Below are 11385 nucleotides of genomic sequence, written 5' to 3'. Positions count from 1 at the left end.
ACTGGTTTCTCTAACACTGTAGGCACCACCTCATCATTTATAACAAACTTCTTACCTACTACCCTCCCTTTAATGATTGAAATACTCCTGGACTTACTTGGCTTCACTTTCATTCTAGCCCACTGCAGATTACTATTTAACTTATCCAACAATCTGCTAGTACATGGAGCAGTTGACGTCATAGTCGTCATGTCATCCATGTATGCCCTAATTGGAGGGAGCCGCAGCCCTCCCTGCAGCCTTTCTCCACCCACTACCCATTTTGAAGCCCTAATAATGATCTCCATTGCCATGGTAAAAGCTAATGGGGAAATTGTACACCCTGCCATAATGCCTATCTCCAGCTGCTGCCAAGCTGTAGTGTACTCTGCTGTGGTAAAGCAGAGTTGAATATCTAAGAAGTAGGCTTTAACTAAGCTCTTTATACTACCTGGCACTCTAAAGAAATCAAAGGCCTCCCATAACAGACTATGCGGCACTGACCCGAAAGCATTAGCCAGGTCCAAGAATACTACATGCAGGTCTCTCTTCTCACGCCTAGCTGACTGGATTTGGTGCCAGATCATGCTGGTGTGCTCTAAGCACCCGGAGAAGCCGGGAATTCCAGCCTTTTGCACCGAAGTATCTATTAGCCTATTCTTTTCTAGGTAACTAGACAGCCTCTGTGCCACAACACTAAAGAAAACCTTCCCTTCAACATTAAGTAGACTGATAGGTCTAAACTGACTTATCTCTAACGAGTCCCTTTCTTTAGGAATGAAGATTCCCCCTGCTCTGCGCCACGCCTTAGGAATAACCTGCTTCTTCCAGACTACCTTCATCAGCTTCCATAGAAACTGCAACACATCTGGAGCACTCTTATACAGCCGGTAGGGGACTCCATTAGGACCCGGGGCTGAAGAGGCCCTTGCACGTCTCACTACTTCTTGAACTTCTTTCCACCTTGGTGGGCTATCATCACACTGGCTCTCTATTTGACCAATAGGTGGAATATCAGCTGGGACTGTCATCTCTCTAAACCTTTCCCTATCTTTGTGAACCTCGTCCAAATATTCCTCAAGCTTCTGCTTAGGTACCATAAGGCTACCATTCTTTTCCTTACTAAACAATGACTTCACAAATCTAAATGGATCCTTATAGAATGCTATTCTAGCTCTCTCTTTCTTTTTCCTATTTTTCCTAATGCTCTCTGCTCTTCTTAAAACTGCCAACCGCTCCCTCACATCTGACTGCAAGCAATCAATGCCTTCCTTCTCAACCTCTGTAGCTTTCCTCCACTGCCTCTTAAGCTGTCTTCTCTCCTGGATAAGTCTATCTATCTCTTGTTGGCGCCTAGATTTAACTACCTCACCCTCTAGTTTCTTCCTTTTCTCAAAGACGCCAAACCTTTCCTTACCATAATCATAAATACGATCTCCCATTATCTCCAACTTACTCTCAGCAGTTCCTTTAAGCTTCTCTAACATCCTAACCAAATCACTATTGATAGCTTCCCACTTCCTACTTTCCGCTGCACCTGGCCACTTAACTCTAGGCTTCTGACCGCTAATCTTCTCCCTTTTTGGCTGACTCTGCTTTCCTCGGTGCTAGGACCTGCCTCAACATCAGGGGTGCTGATGTCCTGCGAGCTGTGGGTTACTTCCTGTCGCTGGACTTCACCCGACTGACTTGATAAACTTCTTAAGAAATAATTATCAATGCGGGGTCCCTGTGTAAATGGTAAATGGTAAATGGCCTGCATTTATATAGCGCTTTTATCCAAAGCGCTTTACAATCAGTAGATAGTCTACATTCACCCATTCATACACCGATGGCGGCAGGCTGCCACGCAGGGTGCCTACACACCATCGGGAGCAAGGAGGGTTAAGTGTCTTGCCCAAGGACACAGCGACAGCAGCTGGGAGGGAGCGGGGATCGAACCGCCAACCCTTGCGTCATTGGCCGACCCGCTCTACCTCCTGAGCTAAAGCCGCCCCTCATGTTCCCTCCCTGTGTTCCCTCTGTGTTCCCTCTACCAAGCACCTCTTCCTGCCTTGATGGATTCTAAGGCCCCTCAAAGTTGTTACCTTCTGCTAGCCACACAAGCAAACCTGACGCTTCTTCCCATCTACATCTGAACTAGTGGCTTCCACTGACATGTTTTCCCTACTCATAGTCAAGTCCGTTCCAGAGTCAATAACCGTGTCAACCATAGGTGAGTCATCTTCCGCCCCCGCTCTCGCAGACTCTAGGGGTGTTTTTTCATAATTCTGTTTCGTAGCAAGTTTGGGTGTAACCAATGGCCTATTGGCCTTGGCTACTGCCACAATGAGCAGCTAACCCATTGCAGCCCCGGTGGGGTCTAATCCCTCCTGTCAGCTGTCTTTCCATGCTGTCACTAGGTCTTTCCCTAGTTGTCAGCTGCACTATTCACAACAGTCACTAGCCTAAGCTAGCTTTAGTATTAATTAATACACAGGACAAGATGTTACTATCCCTTGTGCCAAAATCCGAGGAAAAACACATTTAGAAGCCCAATCCAGAATAAAACAAGCTAAAAGGCTAACAAACTAATAAACAAGACACAAATCACCAGTTACCTACCCTAGCCAACAGCAGTATGAAGCATGTCATTGGGGTTTTCAAGTGGGCACCTTCCTTCACCGATGTTTCGTTAAGTTAGGCCCACGACACCTCAAGAAGGCTTAACGGTGTAATCCAGCGTCCTGGAAACACCCCCCTCCATGCTACCACGCACAACTGCATATTACCTCACTATCTAAGCCTAGCTATCCAGGTCGGTTCGGTATGACATTCTTAACTACACCACCACTGTCAATGATTCAGCCCTGTTGATGCGGACCGTCAATCATGACCAACAACAAACAATCCCTAACTACACCGCCACTGTCAATGATTCAGCCCTGTTGATGCGGACCGTTAATCATGACCAACAACAAACAATCAATCCTACCTTAGCGAGCTCCCCAGCTAGCATGTTTCCTCCTTATCCACAACCATTCACTTGCTCGTTCTGCTGCCTGAGACATGTTGCTAACCGCAAGCTTCAGGCTCCGTCCCCGAATGCCCAACTCAGTTAGTAAGGCAATAACGGACTTCGCCACAAAACCACGGCAGCCCACCTCTACAGGCCGCACTCGAGCCCTCCAACCTCGCTGCTCTGCCTCTGCTGCCATCTCAGCATACCTAGCTTTCTTGCGCTCATAAGCCTCCTCAACTCGATCTTCCCACGGGACTGTGAGTTCGATAAAATAAACTCTCTTCTCTACCTCAGACCACAGTAACAAGTCTGGACGTAGCCGGGTGCTAACTATATATGCTGGGATGACTAGCTGTTCATTCAAGTCAACCCTCATTTCCCAGGCTCCACCTACACTTAGCTGCCCTAACTTGTGCCTGACCTTAACTCATTCATGGCCAAAGACGTCTTTGACGTGTTATCAGGAATAGCCCTCAGGGCCAATGACGTGTTTGACGTGTTTTTGTTTTTATTAGTGCAGCGCATAGTTCAAACACTTCCCCAGCCTGTGACATGTTATCAGGTCCCTAGCCACAAAGGTAAGCCGACAACACGCGATCAAACACATACCGCAGCTGTTGTTTTGAAATGAGCAGGAGGAAAAACAGAAAACAGAGAAACGCGCTTCCTTGTGAAGTTGTGCAGAGAGGAGAAACGCCATTGAAACGCCCCTCGGCGCGCTGCATGAGCTGATCGGCTTGTTGCAGGGCAGCGGACATCGATCGTTCGCGGTAGTCAAACCCGTGACCAACATGATCGATCCTGGTCCCTCGACCCCGTTCCTGTGTCCCAGCCCGAAAGAGATGAGACGGAGTCACAACTGTGTGAGTTGGAGGAGAACAGCAGCCTCGCCACAGAAATGGCTTTCACACAGAGCGAAGCAGCACGGCCACTTTCCTGTCGAGGGCGAGGAAGACTGGATTCCAATGCGACAGGACCCGGATGATCTCGCGGTAAGGAGTGTGTGTGTGTGTGTGTGTGTGTGTGTGTGTGTGTGTGTGTGTGTGTGTGTGTGTGTGAGAGAGAGACTACACTGATCTCTGCATTCTATTCTATGATCACACTCACTCACACTGAGTAAACTGTATTGTTGAATGTAAAAAAAAGCACTTCATGTATATATATATATATATATATATTTTTCATTTGTGTCATAACGAATAATATTTACATGTCTGATGTCAATACAGTTCAAAATAAAAGAATTGAGAGCGAGTTCTGCCTGAGATTGTGTGATTTACAAAAATGCCATTTTCTGCAATTTATCTTCTCAGAGAGACCTTTTTGGTGAAAACAGGGTGTATATAAATGGCTATAAGTAGAGTACAGAACATGCTAAAAGCTCACTTTTTTTCCCCTGGTGAACCCAGAGACGTACATCTTCATTTTGAGGTATTGCAAATCACTTTGGTGCTAATAGATAATTTACTGTGGGTCTTGAAAGATGACCAACAATTATGAAAATCTTTGGCCTGTGCTAAATATTGGCAGTCCTAAACTGGCCATGAATGAGTTAATTGGTCTAATCTTTTCTCCCTCACGTACAAATTTGATCTGTCTAGTCTCTTTGCTAGCAACTACAGATCTCAGCACGAACAACTTTTCTAATTTCAGCATAGGCAGTTTTACCTCCACTTCTGAAGGCAGCCTTTTTCTCCCGCAGTAGCATTTCAGATCCTTGGTGATCCATGGCTTGTTGTTTGGATAGGATACAACCACTTTATTTGGAATGACACTCTCAGCACAAAAGGAGATATAGCTGCACACTACATCTGCTAGTTCATCAATGTTGACACAGAGATGGGCGAAAATACATAAAAAAGTATTTTGATACAAATTACAAATACTTGCTCAAAAAATGTATCACAATACAAATACAAAATACTAGTCTGAAAAATGTATTTCAAATACAAATACGTATTATGTATTTTGAAAATACATGAAAATACATTTTATAAAAACTGATAAAGAACTGCAACAATTAGTCAATTCATCGATTCATTGGCAAATATTACATTAATTTCCTATTTTGATTATCTATTAATCATTTTGAGCCATTTCTTTAAGGAAAAATGTCCTAATTCTCTGATTCCAGCTTCTCAAATGTGAAATTTTCTGGTTTCTTTAGATGGTAAATCATCTCTTTAGTCCTCTGTGGCAGTATTCTCCTTTGTGTACCTTCTACCACAGTGGTCCCCAACCACCGGGCCGTGGACCGGTACCGGGCAGCAACGTATTTGGTACCGGCCTCGAGCCGGTCCAATTTTCTTTTCTTTTTTTATAAACATAGGCTATACTATTATAGGCTGTGTGTGGTAGTTGAAACATAGTTTCAAGTTGACGTTTATTTATGTTTGTAGTTAAAACAAAAACATAAATACTGTATAGGCTACATACAGTACAAAACAAAAGCTTGTTATTTACCCTTTGTCGCCACCTGGTGAGTAAATATATATGTAACTAAAACCATTAAAATTGACAACGGTCCGCAACTTTTTTTCCCATGTATCTAACGGTCCTTGGCACAAAAAAGGTTGGGAACCCCTGCTCTAACACACTACAGTTCTTCCATTTGAGTTGTTTTTCAGCACAACTTATTTCTCCTTCACTTCAGCTGTTAATTGCTTTCTGTGAGGGCTCTTGAGTTACAGGTAGCATTTCTACATGTTACAGTAACCTCACGTTTTGGAGCTTTGACCATGTTTAGTCATAGATATGAGATCTGTTATGAATGTTATGTTATAATAGTAGGTCCCCTATAAACAACTTCACATCCACCATGTCAGTAAATTGTCACATATAGCCTAGTCTTTATTTAACATGCTGCACACATAGAAATACAGCAACATTATTTATTCCACCACAAAAGGTTACTTTTCATGAACATGTAACCATGGTGCCGCAGTATGGCATTCATGGTGAGGGGAACTTAATCCTGTGGCTAATGTATGGAAACAGGGAGGTTGTCAGCTTTGTAACAGTATATTTATGTATCCACTTTGTAGAGCTGAGTTGGGCATGGAGGTGTTTTTTTAATATTAGTTGTGTCTCTCTAATATGATGGCTTGCATGCAGTAAACAGTTTGATTTGCAGATAGGGCAGTGTTTGTCTTAGCATGATGCAATAGGCTTATCTAACCATCACATTTAGTACTTTATCTCTGGGGAAATTTCCACAAACACGAGGCTTCAGTACTAGTCAGACTTCCTGTCCTGTTTGAGTTAGACTTCCTGTCCATTTCAACAGTGGATAAATGTTACAGACCAGTCGCTCAAACACCTTCATGACAGTTAAATCAACAGGCTTGTAATCATTCAGGCATCAGGCTGTAGCATTAGACTTCTACTCTACCAGCCTGGTGTAATGTGGCACTCTGTCGGGTTCATCACAGCTTTAATCAGAGGGTCAGGGGGACTCATGGTTCTGCACCCCGCTAAAGGTCAGAACCAAACATCCTTTTGTTATTGTTGTTGTTTTGCTTTGTTTTGTTGAATTAGCGTTAGCTGTGTCTCTCTAATATGATACACTTTTTTGCATGCAGTAAACACTTTCATTTGCAGATAGGGCAGCGTTTGCCTTAGCATGCAATATCTAATCATCACATTTAGTACTTTATGTCTGGGGGAATTTCCACCAACACAAGGCTTCCCACGCTACTCTGCCTCTGATTTGTGGTTGAGATTGTTCTGAGGGTAAGCCAATCAGAGGCGGAGTAGAAGTGACATCTCACATTGCGTTTTTTTTATTCCAGAGTTTAAACCTGTGTCAATGTTTAAAATGTGTCCATTTGAGAATACAATGAAATAAAAATGTATTTTATGTATTTAAAATACCGGTACACAAAATACAAGGTCTGAAAGTATTTTGATACAAATTACATCTTATTTTTCTCGGTCCAGCCAAATACAAATGACAAAATACACAAATGTATTTCAAATAGGTATTTGAAATACATGTATTTAAAACACTGCCCATCTCTGTCAGTACAGTCAAAGCAGCCCTGTAGTGGCAGAGTGCTCTCCTCACTCCACAGCAGGACTTCACGTGTCTGCACTTTCTAACCCTGCGCAGCACAGTCTTCTATGTGGGGAGCAGATGCACTACATTGTGCTCAGAGGAAGCAAGAGGGGGGCCGGCAACAGCACTATATGCTCCTTTCATTGAGCCGTAGCACAGGTCCAATGTCTTGTTACCACCAGTGGGACATTTGATGTACTGTTTAAAGCCACTTAGCCCCTTTTTGCAGTTTGCATGGTTAAAATCCCGCAAAAAGAAGCTTGGTGCATCAGGTGACTTCGTTTGGAGTTTCTGCGACACTGAATATATGACATCAGCAGCAGCTTTGGGATGAATGTACACCACTGACAGGAATATTTGAGGAAATTCCCTGGGTAAATAGAATGGTCTAACTGAGACAGACAGCAGCTCAATGTCCACATTTGTCTCCAGGACATTGAGCTGCTGTCTGTTGAGCAGCTCAATGTCCGGGAGACAAATCTGTCTCAGTTAGACCATTCTATTGACCCAGGGAATTTCCTGGGACTTTATGATCCCGCTGTAGGTATGTTTAGGAGGATAGCTCCCCCTGTAGGTATGTTTAGGAGGATAGCTCCCCCTGTAGGTATGTTTAGGAGGATACTGTAGCTCCCCCTGTAGGTATGTTTAGGAGGATAGCTCCGACTGTAGGTATATATGTTTAGGAGGATAGCTCCCCCTGTAGGTATGTTTAGGAGGATAGCTCCCCCTATGTTTAGGAGGATAGCTCCCCCTGTAGGTATGTTTAGGAGGATAGCTCCCCCTATAGGTATGTTTAGGAGGATACTGTAGCTCCCCCTGTAGGTATGTTTAGGAGGATAGCTCCGACTGTAGATATGTTTAGGAGGATAGCTCCCCCTGTAGGTGTGTTTAGGAGGATAGCTCCCCCTGTAGGTATGTTTAGGAGGATAGCTCCCTCTGTAGGTATGTTTAGGAGGATAGCTCCCCCTGTAGGTATGTTTAGGAGGATAGCTCCCCCTGTAGGTATGTTTAGGAGGATAGCTCCCCTTGTAGGTATAGACTTAGACTTATTTTTATTTGTCCCGGAAGGGAAATTCATTTTCACTGTCCTGTACATTACAAGGAAAAAATTCTTACGCCAGTGTGCAGAGAGGACATAACAAAAACAGCAACATCCATGACATCAACAGAGACAATAACAATGTGGCAAGACAGACAACACATCAGCGGGGCCTGCTGTTCAGAGCAGCTATGGCTGCCGGGATCAGGCTTTTCCCGAGGCGAGCTATGTTCGCTATGGCGAGGTATGTTTAGGAGGATAGCTCCCCCTGTAGGTATGTTTAGGAGGATAGCTCCCCCTATAGGTATGTTTAGGAGGATAGCTCCCCCTGTAGGTATGTTTAGGAGGATAGCTCCCCCTGTAGGTATGTTTAGGAGGATAGCTCCCCCTGTAGGTATGTTTAGGAGATTAGCTCCCCCTGTAGGTATGTTTAGGAGGATAGCTCCGCCTGTAGGTATGTTTAGGAGGATAGCTCCGCCTGTAGGTATGTTTAGGAGGATAGCTCCCCCTGTAGGTATGTTTAGGAGGATATAGCTCCCCCTGTAGGTATGTTTAGGAGGATAGCTCCCCCTGTAGGTATGTTTAGGAGGATAGCTCCCCCTGTAGGTATGTTTAGGAGGATAGCTCCCCTTGTAGGTATGTTTAGGAGGATAGCTCCGCCTGTAGGTATGTTTAGGAGGATAGCTCCCACTGTAGGTATGTTTAGGAGGATATCTCCCCTTGTATGTTTAGGAGGATAGCTCCCCCTGTAGGTATGTTTAGGAGGATAGCTCCCCCTGTATGTTTAGGAGGATAGCTCCCCCTGTAGGTCTGTTTAGGAGGATAGCTCCCTCTGTAGGTATGTTTAGGAGGATAGCTCCCTCTGTAGGTATGTTTAGGATAGCTCCCCCTGTAGGTATGTTTAGGAGGATAGCTCCCCCTGTAGGTACTGTATGTTTAGGAGGATAGCTCCCCCTGTAGGTATGTTTACGAGGATAGCTCATGGGTGTCGGTAGGTTTAAAATACTCTTGTGCCCAAGCTGCCCTCCCCATCCCCTCGTCTCATAGTCTCTTAAAACAGACTGTCTTATCTACATCCGGCAGATGCAGCTATATACAGTCTGTACTTCGTGGGGGAGAATCATGCACCAAACGGAAGAGGAAGTTGAAAGGCGGGACTTCCGCTCATTCGTCCAATCAGAATTTAACATTAGCTAACTAGCTGTATACTGCTGTAGCTATCGTTAGCTAACGCTGATTAGTAAGACAAACGATAAGCTCAGTAACGTTAGCAACTTACCTCATCACTTTCGTTTAACTCTGGAATAAGTGCACGTCTTGCACGAGGTTCCTCCAAGCCGCGGATACATCGTTTACGTCTATCAGGGTCTTATTTCACCGGTTTCGTCGGCGTAGCTTCCATGGTAATTCTAAAGCACTGCTAGCATTAGCAACCTGCATCGGTTTAAGTTTCCGGGGGGAACATATTTTTCGTGGACACGCGTGTCGTGATTGGTCAGATTCCGTCGAACTTCCTTCCGGTCTGAAGGTTTTTTTCACTACTTCCTTGTGCATGTTCTGGGGGTCTAACGTACAGACGGTATGGCGAGAGCATTTGAAAATTGCGGAAGCCAACTCGTCTGTTCTAAGAGACTACTCGTCTCATAACAAACACTTCTGATCTAAGGATTCATTTTTTCCCGTTGGTAGATTATACTTCACTGAAATTGAATCATGATGTGCATTCAAGACGCTGATAAATAGAGACAGACAGACAGACAGACAGACAGACAGACAGAGACATACAGACAGACAGACAGACAGACAGACAGACAGACAGACAGAGACATACAGTCAGACAGACAGACAGACAGACAGACAGAGACATACAGACAGACAGACAGACAGACAGACAGACAGACAGACAGACAGAGACATACAGACAGACAGACAGACAGACAGACAGACAGACAGACAGACAGACAGACAGACAGACACACAGACAGACAGAGAGACAGACAGACAGACAAGAGGGAAAATCAAGTTGTAATATTGATCTAGATTCAGTACTCATTTGTTGAAAGATAATTAAAGAATATTTTTCCTGCCTCCATTATCTCCCATGAAAAGTCTGAATCCTCTGACAAAGACTAACTGCTGCCTTGACTAATGTAAAACATGATGTTAACAGCTCCACTATATAGCAGTTAGGGGTAAGCTGCCTTGCTGAAGGGCACCACAGTAAAAGAGGGGGATTTGAACCAGTGAGCTCCCAGCAACAAGCCCACTTCTCTTCCCTTTAGGAGGCCATTGTCCTGGATAACTGTACAGTTCAGTTCAATGTAAAGTACTGAGTGTCTGTGACAGAGGAAGGAAGATACTGGAAACATTACTGTCATAGTTGATGTTATTGATGGTTTTACCTGAGCAGTTGATCTGCAGTCTGTCAGAGGAAGAGTAAGACCCTGTTGTTACACACTCCCTCAGTGCAGAGCCAGACTGAAGACAGGAAGAGTTGATCCTCCAAGTCCATCCAGATCTTACTGAGTAAAGCTTTCTTTCTGTGGAAACAGCAGAGCCACAGTCCAGCTGTCTGCACACTACAGCTGCTGACTTCAGGTTCCACTCAGAGTCATCCTCCCCTGCTTTCCATTCTCCCTCGTGTTTCACCTCCAGTTCACCAGCACAGCTGCTGGCTCCTCCCACCAACCTGACAACATCTGAACAGAGACAAGAGAGTCACTAGTAAAAGAAGTAAAGTCACTTTGAATAGAACGGAAATTAAGCCAAATCCAAGCTGCAGCTCCTCTCCTACCTGAGCAGGTGAGTCCAACAGCTTTGCCAGGTGAGCAGGTGTTTCTGGCTGAGCCTGAGCTTCCACAGTCCAGGAGAACAGACTCATTGCCTTCACACTGGAACTCTTTGGTCCACATTGGAGTCTCCCTGTCTCCATAGAGCGCCCCCTGGAGGACTGAAGGAGCCCCACAGCCAAGCTCCCTACAGACCACCTCTGCATCCTGCTGGTCAAAGTTAGCTTCGCACACTGAGGACCATGACTGGTTAGACTTCACCTCCAGTCTGCCTGAGCACAGACTAGTACCATTCACCAGCCTCACAGACTCTGGAGAGAGAGAGAGAGAGAGAGAGAGAGAGAGAGAATGAGAGAGAGAGAGAGAGAGAGAGAGAGAGAGAGAGAGAATGAGCAACACAGTCTCACAGAAAATTGTATAATACCAACGTTTTGGACCAACGTTGCTCTTTTACAATTTCGGCTCGAAAATTGTAAAATAGTAACGTTCTGAGATTTTAGGGTTAGGATTAGAGTAGGGG

This window comes from Poromitra crassiceps (genome assembly GCF_964638095.1).
Source record: "Poromitra crassiceps genome assembly, chromosome: 9".
Classification (NCBI taxonomy): domain Eukaryota; kingdom Metazoa; phylum Chordata; class Actinopteri; order Beryciformes; family Melamphaidae; genus Poromitra; species Poromitra crassiceps.
The sequence above is the reverse complement of the archived record's forward strand: the minus strand, read 5'-3'. Positions refer to the sequence as shown.